Genomic DNA, 20,000 nt, shown 5'->3' with positions numbered 1-20,000 from the left:
AGATAATGAATAGCTCTCTTCGGCTATTCTGACAGGTCTGGTAGCCGTCGTTACAATGCACTGTTGCAATACAGACCTGCTGTGTGGGCACTGTCCTCGGTATAGTGGAAAACCTGACTAATGCACAGTCACTGCCCCAGCTACGGCCTCTGTAGCGGGCTTCTCTCTACAGCACTCCAACCTTATACAATCATTTCATGCTCATAATTCTTGCCAATATTATCCTTTAAACCACACTGTAACCAGTGTCACGATGCTCATATTTATTTTATCTTGGCATGTTGCGAATGTCGGCACTGCTGAAGGCAATTTAATATATCTTGATGTCAATAGAACATTTGAAGCCCATTAATGTTGTGTCTGTTGATAATATGTTGATATCCATCACTCGTATGATCCTCTGGGAATATATATCTTCCCTAGGTTCGGAGGGAGGCAGGGTAAAGCTCGTATAGATATTTCATGAGTTAATACTTAGATAGGCTTATAACTAAAGCATTAACTAACTGCAACGATAAATGCACAAATTTGTATTTATTATGCATGAGCGAATTATAACACTGCATCAGTATTCAGTTGAAGAAAACATTCTGTGCTGCAGTTTTATTTTCTTTTGGTTCATAGTACAGTTTGAAGACAGTTAAGAGCGCAATATTGAGTGTGTGCAACACGTTTCATACAATACGGAAGCTGCAGCGGCTACTTAGTGAGCTCCAACAGATGAGAGTGAATGCCGGACGGTGTCCATGTACCATGTTTGCAATGCCAAGATATAAAGTGTGTTGCAAGTCACGGTTGAAAGGAAGAGTGGGTCAAGAGCCCGCGGGTACAGCCTTGTGTACCCTGAGACCCTCCCCCCCGGAAGGTCTTGATATGGCAGGAGCCGAGCCAAGCAGGCGAGGCGGGAACTAAACGATGCTAGTAAGGGAATGTACGAAAGTTCCTGTACAATCCTGGCTGATTAGATTTTAGATGATTTGCTGATGCTCATAAATAACGTATTTGACCGTGAAGATGTTTTGAGTGCTTCTTTAAGCTTGCTGGGGGAGCATTTCCATGTGTTTTTTTGACTGTGGAAGGCAGGTGTGGTTGCAAGACTGAGGTACATACACCGTAGCCTGATGACACACATGTAAAGGTTTCTCTTCACGATGCACTGCGTCCGAAGGACCCGATGAAGCAAATATCAGTTTATGGCACCTGTGGCCTCAGGTCCAGGCACTCGTGGCCCTCACAAACACAGTGCTACGTATACACGACACCGCAGCAATTACTACACCGACCAGCGGCTAGTAAGCGCACAAAGGTAAAGGCAGCGAAGGTGGATGTGCCCAAATGTTACGACGCTAACTGCTGACGAGAGAAGTACGTGGTACAAAGAACTGAGCAGGGGAAGGACAGGGAGCGCGACGAAGACACCTCAGCTGACGAAGTAGAGCGCGGAGAAGCACGACGCTACACACCACAAAACACCTGTCTGCCTGCCTGCCTGCCTGACCCGGGGACACAGTGCCGACTGGAGGCCAGCTGGTGCCGTAGTGGTGCCTCGCCTGCTGCCACACACCGCCACTGGCAACACAACACCCCCCACCACCCCTCCACACTCAACACACGCTTCCAATTCGACGTTTCAATCAACCACGTTTAAAAAAACAGACCCCAAATCAGACCCCAGAAGACAACACACACCCACACCATCACCTCACGAGTCACCTATACCCACACACCCTCCAGCAGTCAAAACAATAACACAATACCTCCCCCTCCCCCCCATCAAACCCACCCCTTGTGGGGGAGAGAAAGGTGGGGTAGAAGACACCCACTCCAGCCCCCCCCCCTACTCACTACGACTCAAGACAGGAAAAACAAGCTCCCGGTACACCCGGTGTCCTGGGGCTGGAGTATTGATCACCGGTGTGTACAAATGACCGGGGTGAGGTGTTCGCGGCGTGACATTTGCAGGGAATCGGTGCGTTGGTGACGTCATTGTCAGTGATCGACCATGCGCGCGCACCCCGGGGAGGGGCAACAGGGGAGGGGCAACAGGGGAGGGGCAACGGGGAGGGGCAACAGGGAGGGGGGGTGGGGGGAAGGACTCTGCAAGAGTTGTAACGAGAGAGGAGGTGCTGGGAGTGGCAGAGCTGAGAGGGGGTGCTGGGAGTGGCAGAGCTGAGAGAGGGGAAGGTGCTGGGAGTGGCAGAGCTGAGAGAGGGGAAGATGCTGGGAGTGGCAGAGCTGAGAGAGGGGAAGGTGCTGGGAGTGGCAGAGCTGAGAGAGGGGAAGGTGCTGGGAGTGGCAGAGCTGAGAGAGGGGAAGGTGCTGGGAGTGGCAGAGCTGAGAGAGGGGAAGGTGCTGGGAGTGGCAGAGCTGAGAGAGGGGAAGGTGCTGGGAGTGGCAGAGCTGAGAGAGGGGAAGGTGCTGGGAGTGGCAGAGCTGAGAGAGGGGAAGGTGCTGGGAGTGGCAGAGCTGAGAGAGGGGAAGATGCTGGGAGTGGCAGAGCTGAGAGAGGGGAAGGTGCTGGGAGTGGCAGAGCTGAGAGAGGGGAAGGTGCTGGGAGTGGCAGAGCTGAGAGAGGGGAAGGTGCTGGGAGTGGCAGAGCTGAGAGAGGGGAAGGTGCTGGGAGTGGCAGAGCTGAGAGAGGGGAGGTGTTAGGAGTGGCAGAGCTGAGAGAGGGGAGGTGCTGGGAGTGGTAGAGCTGAGAGAGGGGAAGGTGCTGGGAGTGGCAGAGCTGAGAGAGAGGGGTTGCTGGGAGTGGCAGAGCTGAGAGAAGGGGGTGCTGGGAGTGGCAGAGCCGAGAGAAGGGGGTGCTGGGAGTGGCAGAGCTGAGAGAGGGGAGGTGCTGGGAGTGGCAGAGCTGAGAGAGGGGAAGGTGCTGGGAGTGGCAGAGCTGAGAGAGGGGAGGTGCTGGGAGTGGCAGAGCTGAGAGAGGGAAGGTGCTGGGAGTGGCAGAGCTGAGAGAGGGAAGGTGCTGGGAGTGGCAGAGCTGAGAGAGGAGGGTGCTGAGAGTGGCAGAGCTGAGAGAGAGGAGGGTGCTGAGAGTGGCAGAGCTGAGAGAGAGGTGCTGAGAGTGGCAGAGCTGAGAGAGAGGAGGGTGCTGAGAGTGGCAGAGCTGAGAGAGAGGAGGTGCTGAGAGTGGCAGAGCTGAGAGAGGGCTGAGGTAAAGATGAACCAAGAAGGACATCAATAAAGTGGAAGATCCCCCTTTTTTTAAGGAGAAAAACTAGCTAAAGAATAGTTACCAAGAGAATGGAGACTGAGAAGAGAGAGCAAAAGGGAATAGAGAAAGAGGGACGTATCTGGGACAAGGGGGGATTTGCGGATGAAGGGAAAAAGATAGATAGGAAGAAGAATATATATATATATATATATATATATATATATATATATATATATATATATATATATATATATATATATATATATATATATATATATGTAGAGAAGAGAAACATGAGACTACAGAGGTAGGATAGAGGGCTAGGAGGGTGAAGGTTTTGAAGACGGGATAGGGACGGGGTTGGGGGACGAGGTGGGGGACGGGGACTAGGATAAAAGGGAGACAGTCACCTAAGATTGGCGCCGCGTGACACGGCCGGTAGACCGCTTTCTTCACTCGGCGCCGCGTGACACGGACGGTAGACCGCTTTCTTCACCAGCGCCGTCTCCTCCTCCTTTTGTAACCACGACGTGTTCAGGCCGCGTCCTGAAGCCTGCCATCGCATACAAGAGCCGCCTCTCACTCGTTCGTTCCCTGGCTCGTTATTCCTGCCACACTCGCTCACTAATTGGCGCGCTAACTCGTTCGTTGGCACGCGCTTCTTAGTGTGTACGTCCGCTGATTGGCTAATTGTCATCGCCATTTGATACGCTCGATCGCTGTTTTCTTAATTCGTTTGATCGCTAGTTGGCACATTTGGCCCGTATTTTGACACTCGTTCGGGAATTATCTTGCTTTGTTGACACCTCTGAACCGTCCGCTGGGATCACACACATATGCTAAGTTCACTTGTTCATCCGTTGAACAGGTTCGTTCATCCGTTGAACAGGTTCGTTCATCCGGACGTGTACTGATATATTCGTTTAACCGTTCATTGGCACGTTGACAGCCACAAGGTTGTGTGTGTGAAGGGTGAAAGAGCAGCGCTCAGTACAGTACTTTTCTGATTAAGGCAGCGTCTGGGATGCTCTCGGACGCAGGTTCGAATCCTCGTCACGGCCTTCGTGGATTTGTTCACGTTTAGTCACCCCCGGCCACTACCAAATCAATAGAAAACGGACGAGTAACATTCCGACTTTAACAGCACTGTCTCGTCTGTTACTGAACTGAAGCATTTTACAGCAGCTCTTTCATATATACTAAACAATGTCCCCTTCACGGGTCCTGCTTTCTTGTGAAGGGGAGAGGGAGGGAGGGAGGGGAAAGGGTTGGGGAAGGGAATGTGTGTTGTAGTGTAACCTTTTGGGTAGTTGAATATGGTTTACGAAGATGTTGAAGGGACGACGACGTTTCGGTCCGTCCTGGACCATTCTCAAGTCGACAATCGACTTGAGAATGGTCCAGGACGGACCGAAACGTCGTCGTCCCTTCACCATCTAGTGTGTGGTCTGGTCAACATTCTTCAGCCACGTTATTGTGACTCATCGCCTGCATATGGTTTACGAAACCTGACTTTCGACCATCAGTGCAATGCCAATTCATCAAGCATTTACGTGTCCACTTCAGAAACCTGTACAGCTATCCTTGTACATTGCATAGTCTGAACATATTATAAAACTTACGAGCCTGCAAAATTACGCAACCTAAGGGGGTTATAGACAACTTCGTAGGGATATTGAATTGAATGCAATTTCAAAAGACGTTCTATACCGAAAATATGCCAATTAGTGAAAAGTGGGATGGGTCACATTATGCCCAAACCCCCCTGCAGTTTTCAAAATATATGAAATGTCGGATATTTGACTCCTGAGGCTGATTTTTGAGCCGAATTCTGACTCTCTACACCTCTTTTCAGTTTCAAATTACGATTTTTTATACAGAAAATATGCCAATTACCGAAAACGGCGATGGGTCTTATTTTGCCCAAACCCCCCTGCAGTTTTCAAAATATCTGAAATGTCGGAAATTTGAATCCTGAGCGTGATTTTTGAGCCGAATTCTGACTCTCTGCGCCTATTTTCAGTTTCAAATTACGACTTTTTATACCGAAAATATGCCAATTACTGAAAACTACGATGGGTCATATTTTGTCCAAACCCCTCTGTAGTTTTCAAAATATCTGAAATGTCGGAAATTTGAATCCTGAGCGTGATTTTTAAGCCGAATTCTGACTCTCTGCACCTATTTTCAGTTTCAATTTACGACTTTTTATGACGAAAATATGCTGGTAGCTATAGGGCTGCTGGAGACTCTCAGCTGGTAGCTATAGGACTGCTGGAGACTCTCAGCTGGTAGCTATAGGGCTGCTGGAGACTCTCAGCTGGTAGCTATAGGACTGCTGGAGACTCTCAGCTGGTAGCTATAGGACTGCTGGAGAGGCTCAGCTGGTAGCTATAGGACTGCTGGAGAGGCTCAGCTGGTAGCTATAGGACTGCTGGAGAGGCTCAACTGGTAGCTATAGGACTGCTGGAGAGGCTCAGCTGGTAGCTATAGGACTGCTGGAGAGGCTCAACTGGTAGCTATAGGACTGCTGGAGAGGCTCAGCTGGTAGCTATAGGACTGCTGGAGAGGCTCAACTGGTAGCTATAGGACTGCTGGAGAGGCTCAACTGGTAGCTATAGGATTGCTGGAGAGGCTCAGCTGGTAGCTATAGGACTGCTGGAGACTCTCAGCTGGTAGCTATAGGACTGCTGGAGAGGCTCAGCTGGTAGCTATAGGACTGCTGGAGAGGCTCAGCTGGTAGCTATAGGACTGCTGGAGAGGCTCAACTGGTAGCTATAGGACTGCTGGAGAGGCTCAACTGGTAGCTATAGGATTGCTGGAGAGGCTCAGCTGGTAGCTATAGGACTGCTGGAGAGGCTCAACTGGTAGCTATAGGACTGCTGGAGACTCTCAGCTGGTAGCTATAGGACTGCTGGAGACTCTCAGCTGGTAGCTATAGGACTGCTGGAGACTCTCAGCTGGTAGCTATAGGACTGCTGGAGACTCTCAGCTGGTAGCTATAGGACTGCTGGAGACTCTCAACTGGTAGCTATAGGACTGCTGGAGAGGCTCAGCTGGTAGCTATAGGACTGCTGGAGACTCTCAGCTGGTAGCTATAGGACTGCTGGAGAGGCTCAACTGGTAGCTATAGGACTGCTGGAGACTCTCAGCTGGTAGCTATAGGACTGCTGGAGACTCTCAGCTGGTAGCTATAGGACTGCTGGAGACTCTCAGCTGGTAGCTATAGGACTGCTGGAGACTCTCAGCTGGTAGCTATAGGACTGCTGGAGACTCTCAGCTGGTAGCTATAGGACTGCTGGAGACTCTCAGCTGGTAGCTATAGGACTGCTGGAGACTCTCAGCTGGTAGCTATAGGACTGCTGGAGACTCTCAGCTGGTAGCTATAGGACTGCTGGAGACTCTCAGCTGGTAGCTATAGGGCTGCTGGTAAAACAGTTTACGCGTAAACTATTTACATTTTGGCGATAGCGGATATAATTTGCCATTTATGCTAGTCTGCGCTCTAAATTGACAAACCACTTTTTATGAGCGTAAACGCTGTTGGTTTTCTGTACTTTTTGTAGGGTAATCTAAAACAAACATTACAAGACTGATAACATATACGGTCAGGACTGATAATACTAATAACCGACCTAAGTCCCTCCTCTTCACACCGCTTCAAAATCGCAAACGAAACCCAAATCTTATTTCCAGGAATAATAGATCGATCAATAGATCGAATAGATCGATCACTTCTAATAAAACTAACACCGGCAAAAAAATAGATATATTATCAAGTGACATACAGCTAATGGCATTTTTTTGCTGACTTTGGCATATAACAAAGTGTCCGTGGCGCAGTGGTAAGACACTCGCGCAGGCGCTTCGCATGCGTTTTGGCCTGGGTTCCTATCCTGTCCGGGAAGGATTGACTGGGCGCCAATCCTTAACTGTTGTCTCTGTTCACCCAGCAGTGAAAGAGCACCTGGTTGTTAAACGATTTGGCGGGTCGTATTCCGGGAAAAATTAGGGTTAAGGACTTGCCCGAAACGCTATGCATACTAGTGTTACAAGAATGTTCTTACAAGAATGTTCTTACAAGAATGTTCTTACAAGAACGTTCTTACAAGAATGTTCTTACAAGAATGTTCTTACAAGAATGTTCTTACAAGAATGTTCTTACAAGAACGTTCTTACAAGAACGTTCTTACAAGAATGTTCTTACAAGAACGTTCTTACAAGAATGTTCTTACAAGAATGTTCTTACAAGAACGTTCTTACAAGAACGTTCTTACAAGAATGTTCTTACAAGAACGTTCTTACAAGAATGTTCTTACAAGAATGTTCTTACAAGAACGTTCTTACAAGAACGTTCTTACAAGAACGTTCTTACAAGAATGTTCTTACAAGAACGTTCTTACAAGAATGTTCTTACAAGAATGTTCTTACAAGAATGTTCTTACAAGAATGTTCTTACAAGAATGTTCTTACAAGAATGTTCTTACAAGAATGTTCTTACAAGAATGTTCTTACAAGAATGTTCTTACAAGAATGTTCTTACAAGAACGTTCTTACAAGAATGTTCTTACAAGAATGTTCTTACAAGAATGTTCTTACAAGAATGTTCTTACAAGAATGTTCTTACAAGAATGTTCTTACAAGAATGTTCTTACAAGAATGTTCTTACAAGAATGTTCTTACAAGAATGTAAGAACTCTTGTATATATAAATTGAAAAATATAAATAAAAGAGATACAATGGGTAATGTTTAACGCGATGGAAACTAAAATAATCGTATAGATTTTTTAACGGGGTCAAGCTGTTGACACAGTCGCCAGAAACATTATGGAGGATCGACATGGTTCGTCAGATTAAGAAAGTAATTAGAAACAGAGCAATGCAGAAGATGTACAGTGACCACAACACAGCAGTTGCAACATCAGGATCTGCGGGTTGATACAAGAATTCAATCAATTACGAACTACTTATTTGGATGACAGGGAACAGTAGACCAACAGAAGTACACTTACATCGCATCAGGCTTGGATACCCATGTGCATGGGAAATAGGCTTACAGGTTCCGGAAGATGAGAGGAAATGTCAACACTGTGGAGAACTGCCCGACAGACCACTGGAACATTATCTAACACAGTGCACAGTTACAAACCCATTAAGATTTCAACTTAGATTCAACAGAGCAGAAGAAGTTGTTAAACACATGGGACAAAATCTTACTTGCGCGACCATAAGATTTGGTCGCGCTTATCTTAGCGACCAAATCTAAACAACACTTAGATTTGGTCGCTAAGAAATTAAATCTTTAGCGAAATCTTTAGCGACAGAAACAAACAACACTTAGTGAACCAGCCAGAGGCTTAGAGCCCATCCAGGAATATCCCTGAAAAAAAAAGGTTGACAACACTAGTGAAATGCCACACATGGTACTAGCACAAAGGGGTCAGTCTACCTAAACAATGGGCACAGTTTCTTTCACCCTATGCCCCTGTTACCTAGCAGTAAAATAGGTACCTGGGTGTTAGTCAGCTGTCACGGGCTGCTTCCTGGGGGTGGAGGCCTGGTCTAGGACCGGGCCGCGGGGACACTAAAAGCCCCAAAATCATCTCAAGATAACCTCAAGATAACCTCAAGGGGTGCTAGTGTTCTAGCACCACATCTAGCACCGGACACAACTCTCTTCTTCAACAAATCTCAAGTCTCAAACTTTTCCCGCTGAAGGCAAAGCAGGTGATACGGCCGACACAAACAAAATTACAGACCGATATCACACTAATCAATATTATCAAAATATTTGGAATGATTATACACTAACAGCAGTAATCATACGTTGCACCATTCAAGGTACTATGTGACAGCCAATTTGGTTTCAGATCCCAAAAGATTACCAATGACCTCATTATTAGTTTACTTGACTAAAACTAATTCCTTACTGCCCTCTTCACTGAATAAAGAAACTCCTTTGATACCACAAATCAAAATAATCATCTACCTAAATATCTTCACCGAACAACTCAATGATTGCCTCTGAACTATATCAAATCATATCTCAAACAGGCATCAAGATGTAATCATTAGTGCATAACCTCTCCGACTTTCCCGTTAACCACAGGAGAGCCAGAAGGCACCATTTTAGGACCTCTACTGTTTCTTACATACATCCAATATAACTTGACATATATTTCTAACCTTTCTAAGTCCATACTATCACCTAACAACACTACCTTCATCTTCTATAGTTCCATCCCACACTCTTTAAATAATGTAGCAAATAACGAATAAAAAAAAGAATCCACTCATGACTGAACCATCAAGCTCAAACTAAATATACACAAGAACTTTATACAAGTCATTTCGAAACAAATCATCTAGCCAAATAGACTTTCAGAAAGAGTGTAAGCATTGGGGAACGCTTACACTTAATTGGTAAGCATTAGTGAGGGAACGCTCCTCGGCTTCAGTACTTACAGCACATTGAAAAAAACTCAACTGTTGGTATACTTTCAAAAATCAGGCTCTGTGTCCCCATAGGTGGCGATATAGTTCTTCCCATACTATATACATCATTAATTTATTCCTGTCTAGCTTATGGTATCTGTGAATGGGGGGTTTAACCACTGCAAACTAACTGAAACCCATCACCACCGAAACACTATGCGTGTTAGGGGCTTGGCAAGACTGTACCATTTATATGACAAACTCAATCCTTTCTCATCCCACTATATCTTCAAGTATATAAAATAACAGCTTTGGAACCTGTCTGGTGGTATTCCTCTGAACTTTCAACAGCTTCATTTTCTTTGACAATATAAGCGCTGCATGATGGAGCGGTATATAGAAGAATTAGTCCTGGCATTTGTAATATACAAGGTCTTGAACGATTTCTTAGATTTCTAAAGGCAGTTATCTTAGTCAACTTTGCATACGTCGCTGATGATATCCGATTTATATTTGCTTTATGAGACAAGTCTTTCTTTCTGTCCGATCCTTGAAGAGTGTCTTTGTCTTATTTGGTACCTTCTGTCTTGTTCCCTGTTCTCAGTACCAAGCATCACTACTTTGCACCAGCTTGAGTTGAAATCTAATAACCACTTGCAGAGGAGGAGTCACAATAACGTGGCTGAAAAATGTTGACCAGAAAACACACTAGAAAGTGAAGAGACGACGACGTTTCGGTCCGTCCTGGACCATTCTCAAGTCGATTGATTAATAGCCACTTGAACACATTAAACGAATGGGCCAACAAGTCATTTTGTAGTTTCAATTTTCTACAGTATTTATCCTCATGATCTTTCCGTCACCCGCTGGAACAAGACAGATCCAAGCACTGACCTCATGTTGGACTCTACCGGTGACATCTCGAAGCTCTTAAATCTTCATTGTCGTCCTGGTCTACAATTCTTCAAGGTTTATGAGGCAAAATTTACCATCTTGGAGCCCCATGTTGGCAGTGTGTTATATATCTCTCCTCTCCAGGTGTGCTGGTGGCGTCTTGTTCCTCAAGTGCCCTCCAGGGTGTGTGTAAGTTAGGGACAATGGCCTATTTAGCGCCTTTTGTCTTGGTGTGGGAGCTGCAGGTGGTGTGGGGGGGCTGGTGGTGGTGATACAAGAGGCTGCAGGTAGTGGTGGTGTTGTGTAGATATACACAAACATACGAAGTCGCCGAACCAACATATCAGTAGATGTGAACCTAAAGACTAGATAAAGGGAACGAATAAAGAGAAGACTCGAGAAGAACAGTAGAGAGAAAAACACAAGAGAAGAAGGAGAAGGAGGCAGACAAGGACGACAATGTGGGGGAGGTGGGGAATAGGACAAAGATGGGGGGGAGGAAGCGCCATGGGGTCGAGGACCATAATGTCCTATTGTTAGTATGGGGGAAATTGTATATCTCTGGTCATCTCTTGGAGTATTTAAATTTACATTGGCATTCAAGATGCACATCTGAGCAGGCAGGAGACGCGCCAACAGGGTCTAGTTACAACAGGTTTGAGTTCCACGCCCCCCCCCCCGCCCCCGGATCCAATCCGTGTATTCACCTAGTTGTACTCACCTAGGTGTGCTTGCGGGGGTTGAGCTCTGGCTCTTTGGTCCCGCCTCTCATCCGTCAATCAATAGGTGTACAGGTTCCTGAGCCCACTGAGCTCTATCATATCTACATTTGAAACTGTGTATGGAGTCAGCCACCGCCACATGTGTGTGTGTGTGTGTGTGTGTGTGTGTGTGTGTGTACTCACCTAGTTGAGCTTGCAGGGTTCTGCTCTTAAGAGCAGAACCCTGCACGTCTTTCGGGTTCCCGCCTTTCGACCATCATTACTTCAGTGCAGTGACAGTTTTTCAATCGTTTTTATGATTATATTTACAGTTAGAGTTGTGTATCGAACTGGCCTCGACAAATTCCTCATCTAGTCCAATCAACTTATTTACGACTCTTAAGCCAGAAAAAGTTTTTCAGACATCCCTGTGACTCAGTTTTCCAATTTCCATTTATTTTCTCTCTACTGTTCTTTCATTTAAACATTGATTCTATATCTAATTTCTCAATCCCCCCCCCCTTAATATTTTGCATGTCGTTGTCATGTCTGCCCTATTCCTTCTTTCCTCCAGTGTAATGAGGACCTCCTTCCTCAGTCTTTCCACATAGCTCAGTCCTCAGAGTTCAGGAAAGAGCCTCGTTGTATATTTTCCCATTTTCTCGTAGTGTGTATTATTTCTTTAGGTAGGGGGTTCCAAGCCGTATATATATATATATATATATATATATATATATATATATATATATATATATATATATATATATATATATATATATATATATATATATATATGTCGTACCTAGTAGCCAGAACGCACTTCTCAGCCTACTATGCAAGGCCCGATTTGCCTAATAAGCCAAGTTTTACCTGAATTAATATATTTTCTCTAATTTTTTCTCTTATGAAATGATAAAGCTACCCATTTCATTATGTATGAGGTCAATTTTTTTTTATTGGAAGTTAAAATTAACGTAGATATATGACCAAACCTAACCAACCCTACCTAACCTAAGCCTAACCTATCTTTATAGGTTAGGTTAGGTTAGGTAGGCCGAGAAAGTTAGGTTAGGTTAGGTTAGGTAGGTTAGGTAGTCGAAAAACAATTAATTCATGAAAACTTGGCTTATTAGGCAAATCAGGCATTGAATAGTAGGCTGAGAAAGTGCGTTCTGGCTACTAGGTACGACATATATATATATATATATATATATATATATATATATATATATATATATATATATATATATATATATATATATATATATATATAAAGCGGAATACATTTCCCGGTTAATAGCCATTGCGTGAGAACTAGCCAGGAGCGCAAGGTATACGAGGGTGGGAATCCGTGAAGCTGTCACACACGGCCAACCATCACAGATGGATGCAACGACCGGGGACAGTTGAGAGAATTACAGAATGTGCCAATTATTGCACTCACTTCAATACACCCTCGACCAGCAGAGTGGAGATCACTGTATTACAATGGTGACAGTACGATAAGGAACTCTTCAGATCAAGGGCATATTGGAAGTTATTTCTAACGCATTATCGGGGCCACACAATGCTATAATGAACGACGTCTTTCTTATCACACGTACCATACAGGATAAACCCTTGGCAACCACATAGGCCTGAACTAACAGGCTGCTTTCTCTCTAGTTTAGAATCCCAATGGCTCTCAAGCACTCCTGGACACCCAAAGACTCAAGCTCAAAACTGTATGTCAACGACCCTCCAAGCTCTTTCACCTCAATCCAAAACTGGGAGGAATGTGTGCTGGCCAATTAGCCTCGACAACTGAACTAGGCAAGGTAAGGCAACTATCAAGAGAGCGTTTTAACCCATCATGACAATATAGAACTTAGAAATACCATGAATATAGGAGAGGAGAAGGAGTGAAGGAACAAAATTGAAGAAATTGAGAAATATACAGGATGCTACACGCAATCATTAGCAAAAAACAAAGTAAATGTTCTTCAAAAGGAAAAATAAATTAACATAACATGATTCTGAACATTTGCAATAAATTCATGATTCGGTCCTCCCCCGTTGTGTACGTTGGTAGATAATAGCTTTTCAGGAAAAGAGAACAGGTTTGGTTCGATGGAGGTTTATTAAGACCTGTCAACTACGGGACGGTTATTAAGGCCTGTCAAAAGCAGGACTGTTATTAAGGGCCTCCTCAATAAACTTTCTCACTAACCAATAACATTTCCTCCTGAACATTATACAATGAGAGTTTAGTCCTGAGCTTACACGAGGTTGGCTACACACACCCCTGGAAATACCATCTTGAGATGAACAGGTCTTGCAACGTCACGACCTGTTTATCAATATCTTAGTCATATTGACTAAGAATTACCAGCTGCCTAGTGCGTCCCTTAACCCCCAGACAGCTCCGCAGTTAATAAAATGTTCCTACTGTTGTAATCCTTAGCAGAGTACCAGAGGGCAGTCTTCGTCAACTCGATAAACAGCCATTTATCAAGTGATAAACATATATCAGACAGCCACGATCAAGTGATTTTCGGGATCAATTCAAAACCTCTTTTACAGCTTCAGTGTTTCTGAAATATCTTCACAGTCAGTAACACGCGACCTATCTATGTAACATCATAGATGTGGGGTCGTTAGATTGTTTCAAGCGTAGGTTAGACATGCACGAATGAGTTTGGGGTAAGGTATAAATACGAAATGACCTCGCATGGGTCAATCGGCTTTCTGTAGTTCTCGCTATTCCTCTTTTGCCACACCCAGCCACACCATGTTGTTTAGTTAGCCCTTATCAGCTATAAAATAGAATTCACCCATCACCTACACATCAGGAAGTTTCTCTACGATAGATAGCAAAGAGTATTGAAACTCTAATTACCTTAAACAACACGCACACTCGTAGCTGTGTCACAGCTTTGTTTGTAGCACATCATCACAACATCTCTGGGATCAGTACCAAGTACCGACCATGTCTGTGTGGGCAGAAGTAGGGCAGTCTCTCCACTATATGAAAGGGGAACAGACTCGGGCCCGATACGGTTGACTGCTGAGATGACGCAGGATGCGGTCGTGAGTTTCAGGGGTCGTATGGGGCGGGGGTCGTATGGGGCGGGGGTCGTGAGGGGCGGAGGTCGTAAGTCACGAGACCAGTTGAATGGCCTCTGGCGACCAGCTAGTTAAGGTACATCAAGTTAAGACGCGCTGGAAGTAAGATGGAGCAGGCTCCTGGCTCCTGGGTTGATTACGCTGAGGAATCAGACGCAGGCAGGCCGTTGCTGGTCCGGTTTCCAGTGAGGTAGCAGGCTAGGCGATGGAGGGGGACGAGGGGATATAGCCCCCCCCCCACCTATCCCGATAGGTCAACGTGAATCATTTCCTATAAACGTAGCGGGTGGATGACACCAAGCCAGATGTGGACGGGTGACTGGGACGGATTCCTGGGTAGGACAGGTTCCACTCTCAAGTAGGGTGGGGGCGGGGGTTATGGTTGGCTAACTTCCTCATTCGGTGGATCAGGGCGGGGCACGAAGTCAATGTCATCCACCTGTAAAACGTGTTCCACACCAGTACTTTGTCCTTCCCGTGTGTTGAATCATGTGTAAGTTCATTACCTCTCACCTCAACAGTCTTCACTCCTATAAAAATGTTTAAGAGGAAACTAAGTTCTCTTTTATTTTTAATTTAAGTTGCATATTTTCCCACCTCCAGAACAGGACAAAATTAAATCCCTGCGAGTTTGCTAGTTTTCTCAAGCAAAATTCCTAGCCAATGACACTTTCAAGGTCACGACAATTGAATACTCTTGAGAAAATATTATGGTAATAGTGGGAATAAACTCTTAATTCTTCAGAGACAGACAGACACACACACACACACACGCACGCTTGAGGGCCTCGCGGCTGAGTGGACAGCGTTCGGGGCTCGTAGTCCTAAGGACCCCGTGTTCGATTCCCGGCCGAGGCCGATGAAACAAATGGCCAGAGTTTCTTTCACACTGGAGCCCCTGTTCACCTAACAGTTAATAGATACCTGGGAGTTAGACAGCTGCTACGGGCTGCTTCCTGAGGAAAAATAAATTGGATAGAAAGGTGGGGTCCAAGAGCTAATAGCTCGATTCTACAGACACAAATAACAAATACAAATAACGCACACACACACACACACTTGTTTAAGAACTTTTAAGTGTCTTGAACTTTAAAAACTTTACTCAAAGAACTTTTTTAGTGTCAGAGTGCTTGACAAATGGAATGCACTAGGCAGTGATGTGGTGGAGGCTGACTCCATACACAGTTTCAAGTGTAGATATGATAGAGCCCAATAGGCTCAGGAACCTGTACACCTGTTGATTGACGGTTGAGAGGCGGGACCAAAGAGCCAGAGCTCAACCCCCGCAAGCACAATTAGGTGGGTACACACACACACACACACACTACCCTCTGTCCCATAGTGGGTTTAAAAATATCTGAATCAGACAGTCAACTTGAATTACTTGGAGTTTCAAAGGTGCCTAATGATATCCACAACCCAATGTTTTACGGGAAAATCCCCCCCCCTCACACCTGGGTAGGGACGGATATCATTGATGATAACGCAAGGTGTGAAAACACAATTACCTACACCTGAGTGTGGGCGGGTTGACCCACGGAGGGAACAATAAACCCATACGATAACGGCGATCTTAAAGCAATTCCGGCCCAGATACGAGACTGAGAAACAAGGCTTGAGAGAGAGAGAGCCGGACGAAGGAACAAAGACATCTGTATAGCCGTGGAGAAGAAAGAAGCGCAGGGAACCAGGCTTACATGCCGGCCGGGAAAGCTGGGAGCGGCGAGGGCAGTGAACAGCACAATATCCACCATAGTCTCAGGCGGAGAGGGAAAAACAATGGTGGTCGGGGCGGTGGAAGACATCACCCTGAACGGTCATTCTCCGGTTAGGGCCAGACGATAGGGCCGAAGGGACTTACATCGGAAGAGGATGACAATGACTGAGGACAGACGGGAGAATGAGAGGACGAAAGAACAGGAAGACAGGAGGGCCAAGAGGAATACTCTCGTGGTATATCAGCAGAAAAAAGCAAGTTGGTGAAGACATCGGGTTCGTGAACCTGGACACCTTCCGGAGATCGGGATCGATCTAGAGAGCTCCGACGTGATGCAGACGCTCTATAGTCATGCTCGAGGGCGCAAACTGCGACTCGCCTTATAGTATGGTCTCTGTGTTTCAAGTTGAGGATGGCCTGATCGAATTTATAGTCAGGAGGCTAAAGTCTCGTCAATAAATTGAACAATGTTTCTATTTATATCGTCAAGATGGGAGCTAACCTCTTAGCCTCGCGTCAGGTAATGAACACAGTCGGATGTTTTGTCCATCAGACCTTGACCGCTGTATCTCCACACAATAGTTAAGTGATGGACACTCGGCTGATACCAAGAGTGAACACACTCAGGGGGAAGATAGCTGGACATATCAGCAAATAATAGCCTGAGTGCCGGACACTCTGCTATGACTGAACACACACTGGGTAGACAGCTGTTTCATATTATCAAAACTACGCTGTTGATATGACAGACACTTCTCAGCTACCAATATAAATAACAGAGTAATAAGGGAAAGGAGAAACTCAAGAGAGGAATATAGCCACTATAGGGTCCAGACGGGAGTGTCTGAGACAGTCTGCCCAGCACCCACCTGGATCACACTATGTACTCACCTAGTTGTGCTTGCGGGGGTTGAGCTCTGACTCTTTGGTTCCGCCTCTCAACTGTCAACAGGTGTACAGGTTCCTGAGCCTATTGGGCGCTATCATATCTACACTTGAAACTGTGTATGGAGTCTGCCTCAACCACATCACTGCCTAATGCATTCCTAATGAGTGTGTGTGTGTGTGTGTGTGTGTGTGTGTGTGTGTGTGTCTATCTAGATGAATAACTTTATTGATAAATGTCTGTTTTTTACATTTATAGTTGCGTTAGTTTACACAGATTTACAGTGCCTTATTTAATTAATAATTAATTAATTTACCTAGGAGAAAATCATAATAACATCATAACGCGAAATCTGTGTCTTAAAACTAATATATATAATTGATATGACATGGGAGGGGTTCTCAAGACTAAATAACATTGTACATTTCACAGGGCGAGACTACTAGTGAATATCTTAAAAGTCGTAGCGTTAAATTACATTTTGTTTCTCCCAGGGGCTCCACCCACCGCCCCTTTGGTGAAAGGTTCAACACCCTTCTGAGCCTCGTGCCTTTCAGGGACCTCCCAAGTTCAAGTTCAAGTTCAAGTAAGTTTATTGAGGCAAGGAAAAAATATATCTCAAAGGGATAAAGTAGCTTAGGCTACTTCTACCCCCAGCAGGGACCTCCCACCGCCCCTTAGGCGAGAGGTTCAACACTTTTGAACCTTTTGAATTTCAGAGGTCTATCCTCCGTTCCTTAGATGAGGGGTTCGACACACTTTGTCTAACCCTTACACGTCTTCTAGGGCCTATCCTCCGTCCCTTGGATGAGAGGTTCAACGCACTTTTGAACCTTGCGCATCTCTGGACGTGAACCCACATCTGCGGTAGGCGATCAGGGAAAAGAACCCCGAGGTTTCCCACATGGCCGGAACTGATGTTCAGACGATAGCGAATGGATGACCCTTTCAAGTCGAACTCACAAGACGGAGCAAAAGACTTCGAAGTCCAAGAATTCACCCCATGTGGTCATCGAAGGTAATCTATTAGTCATGCAGGACCGAGAGAGAGCATCTGTCTCCCGCTCGACTTCCTCGTTCTACTTGACCGAGGGTAAACGGGTTTTACAAGATGATATCCACTAGAAAGCATGCAATAAACTATTCAAAAGGGAAGATTTTCCCTTCCCCCAAGTCATACATGACTGTCAGTCTTGCAAAGAGACTGTTTTCTAAAGGGGGGAAAGATGAGAAAGGGGGGGAGCAGGGGAGCAGCAGGAGAAGGAAGGAAAGAGATCACTTTCTTCAAAAAATGTTCCATCATTCTCATCATAAATCATCATAATTATAATAAAAACATCGATTCTTTCCTTCTCTCACTTCCGAGGAGAAAAAAAAATCCCAAATGTGCCAAAGTATAAAATGATTTACTTAAATTTAAAACACAATAAAGATGTATCTAAACCCAGCATTTGCAAGTAAAGAATATTGTCTCAAAGACGTTGTTGTTAAAGATTCGCTACCTGGAACAGAGTTCCAAGTAGCACGGGCTATGGTGAGCCCGTAGTGCCTTGTCTCAAAGACGGCTGCTGCAGTTCTTCCTAAAGCCAAGAGATGAAGCTTCTAATCTGAATATAGCCTAAAATATCCAGGTTGTAAGCGTTCACTGACAAATATATTAAATATAGATATCTCCCCTTGGCAAATCTTGATATCATGGTGTGTGATACCAGCCACAGCTAGACGTCCTTGATACGTCTAACCTGCAGGAAGACGCATTCGTCAATTTTAACGGACCGTGTAACGTAAAACTAACATCAATTTATTTTCGAGAAAACATAATGTATTATGTGTAGTCAAGCGTAGAAGATAGAGGTTCTGGCTCTCTTGATAACTGTTTGAATTTATAGTACGTGGGTGAAGCATTTAGTGCATTTAGGGAGCTGGGATTCGAACACTGAGAAGAGAGCGAAGCAGTAATGTGGAAAAGTTCGAACGTCATCCTCGGGAGTGGTAAGTATTTTCCATTCGTAAGCAAAAGTGTTTGGCGATTAGATTAACGAAACAGTTAACCACCGTACAAGTACAGAACACCAATATTATGTACACAATTATGTGTACATAATCAGCACTGTGTGCGCTTAAAATATAAAGCGCTAGAAATACAAGTTCGAAAAGACTTTAAAAGCGGGATATCATAGGAAGCGACAGCATTAAGAACCCACCATGGAAGCCGAGATATCGATAGGGACCAAGACGGGTTTTGGAATCAACGATAACATACACCACACACAGAGATAACACTAACGTGATGCATCAAATGAACAAATCCACAAGGGCCGTGGCGAGGATTCGAACCTGCGTCCGGGAGCATCCCAGACACTGCCTTAATCGACTGAGCTACGACAGGGTTAAAAAAAAGAGTTGAAACCGAAGTTCTACTGAACTTACTTACTTTTAACCCTGTCGTAGCTCAGTCGATTAAGGCAGTGTCTGGGATGCTCCCGGACGCAGGTTCGAATCCTCGTCACGGCCCTTGTGGATTTGATCAACGATAACATAAACAAAGAGACAGTCACCCATTTGTCTCAGGTCGTCGCCAGGAACCTGTATATCTTAAATCATTTCCCCCAATGATCCGGTTGCTGGAATCTCCGCAACGGGATGGCGAGCGACGCTGATACACGAAGTTTTTGAGCTGCTGTAAAACAATTCACTGTGTAGCAAGCTGGCGTCTGTGGTGCCGAGAGCGTGTAGTGAGTATCTGCTTGTGGTGGTATTTGCGAGATCGGCGAAGAAAGATCGCAAGACGGTAAACACAACGGATTGTCAAGTGAAGACACAAATCCGCTAATCACATATTACGGCCCTTGGGGATCCCTTCCACAAAATCGCAGCTGATTAGCGAAGCACCGCCGCACAAGCCTAACGCTGCTTCGCTAAACATCACTTGTCGCAAGAGCTAACATTAAAGAACCCGCCCAGAGATTACCACGGGCGTCTACACAAGTAACTAAAAAAAAGTAATTTAATTCATCATCTTGTTACGGCTATCCATTTCCTGACTCATACATACCAGGGATTATACCTATGGGTATGGTCATGTCCGTCCCTGCTCTTGGATAA

At 45.2% G+C, this 20,000-nt stretch overlaps 1 protein-coding gene across 5 annotated transcripts in view; it reads right to left on the bottom strand.

Moving 5' to 3' along the window:
• The window catches only part of LOC123769180 (uncharacterized), a 134,969-nt gene that overhangs the window by 54,933 nt on the left and 60,036 nt on the right, over positions 1-20,000 (bottom strand). For 2 of the 5 annotated variants that reach the window (XM_045760190.2, XM_045760191.2), the window contains exon 1: positions 1-1,534. This exon is cut by the window's left edge and continues 290 nt beyond it. The exons of the other annotated variants lie outside the window; for them this stretch is intronic. The gene's annotated coding sequence lies outside the window, so the exon portion shown is untranslated. Of the gene's footprint in view, positions 1,535-20,000 lie in introns of those variants that run through there. 5 annotated transcript variants of the gene reach the window in all.

The sequence above is a fragment of the Procambarus clarkii genome, chromosome 66, assembly GCF_040958095.1.
Source record: "Procambarus clarkii isolate CNS0578487 chromosome 66, FALCON_Pclarkii_2.0, whole genome shotgun sequence".
In the NCBI taxonomy this organism is placed as follows: Eukaryota; Metazoa; Arthropoda; class Malacostraca; order Decapoda; family Cambaridae; genus Procambarus; species Procambarus clarkii.
This window is presented reverse-complemented; position numbering and strand designations above follow the sequence as displayed.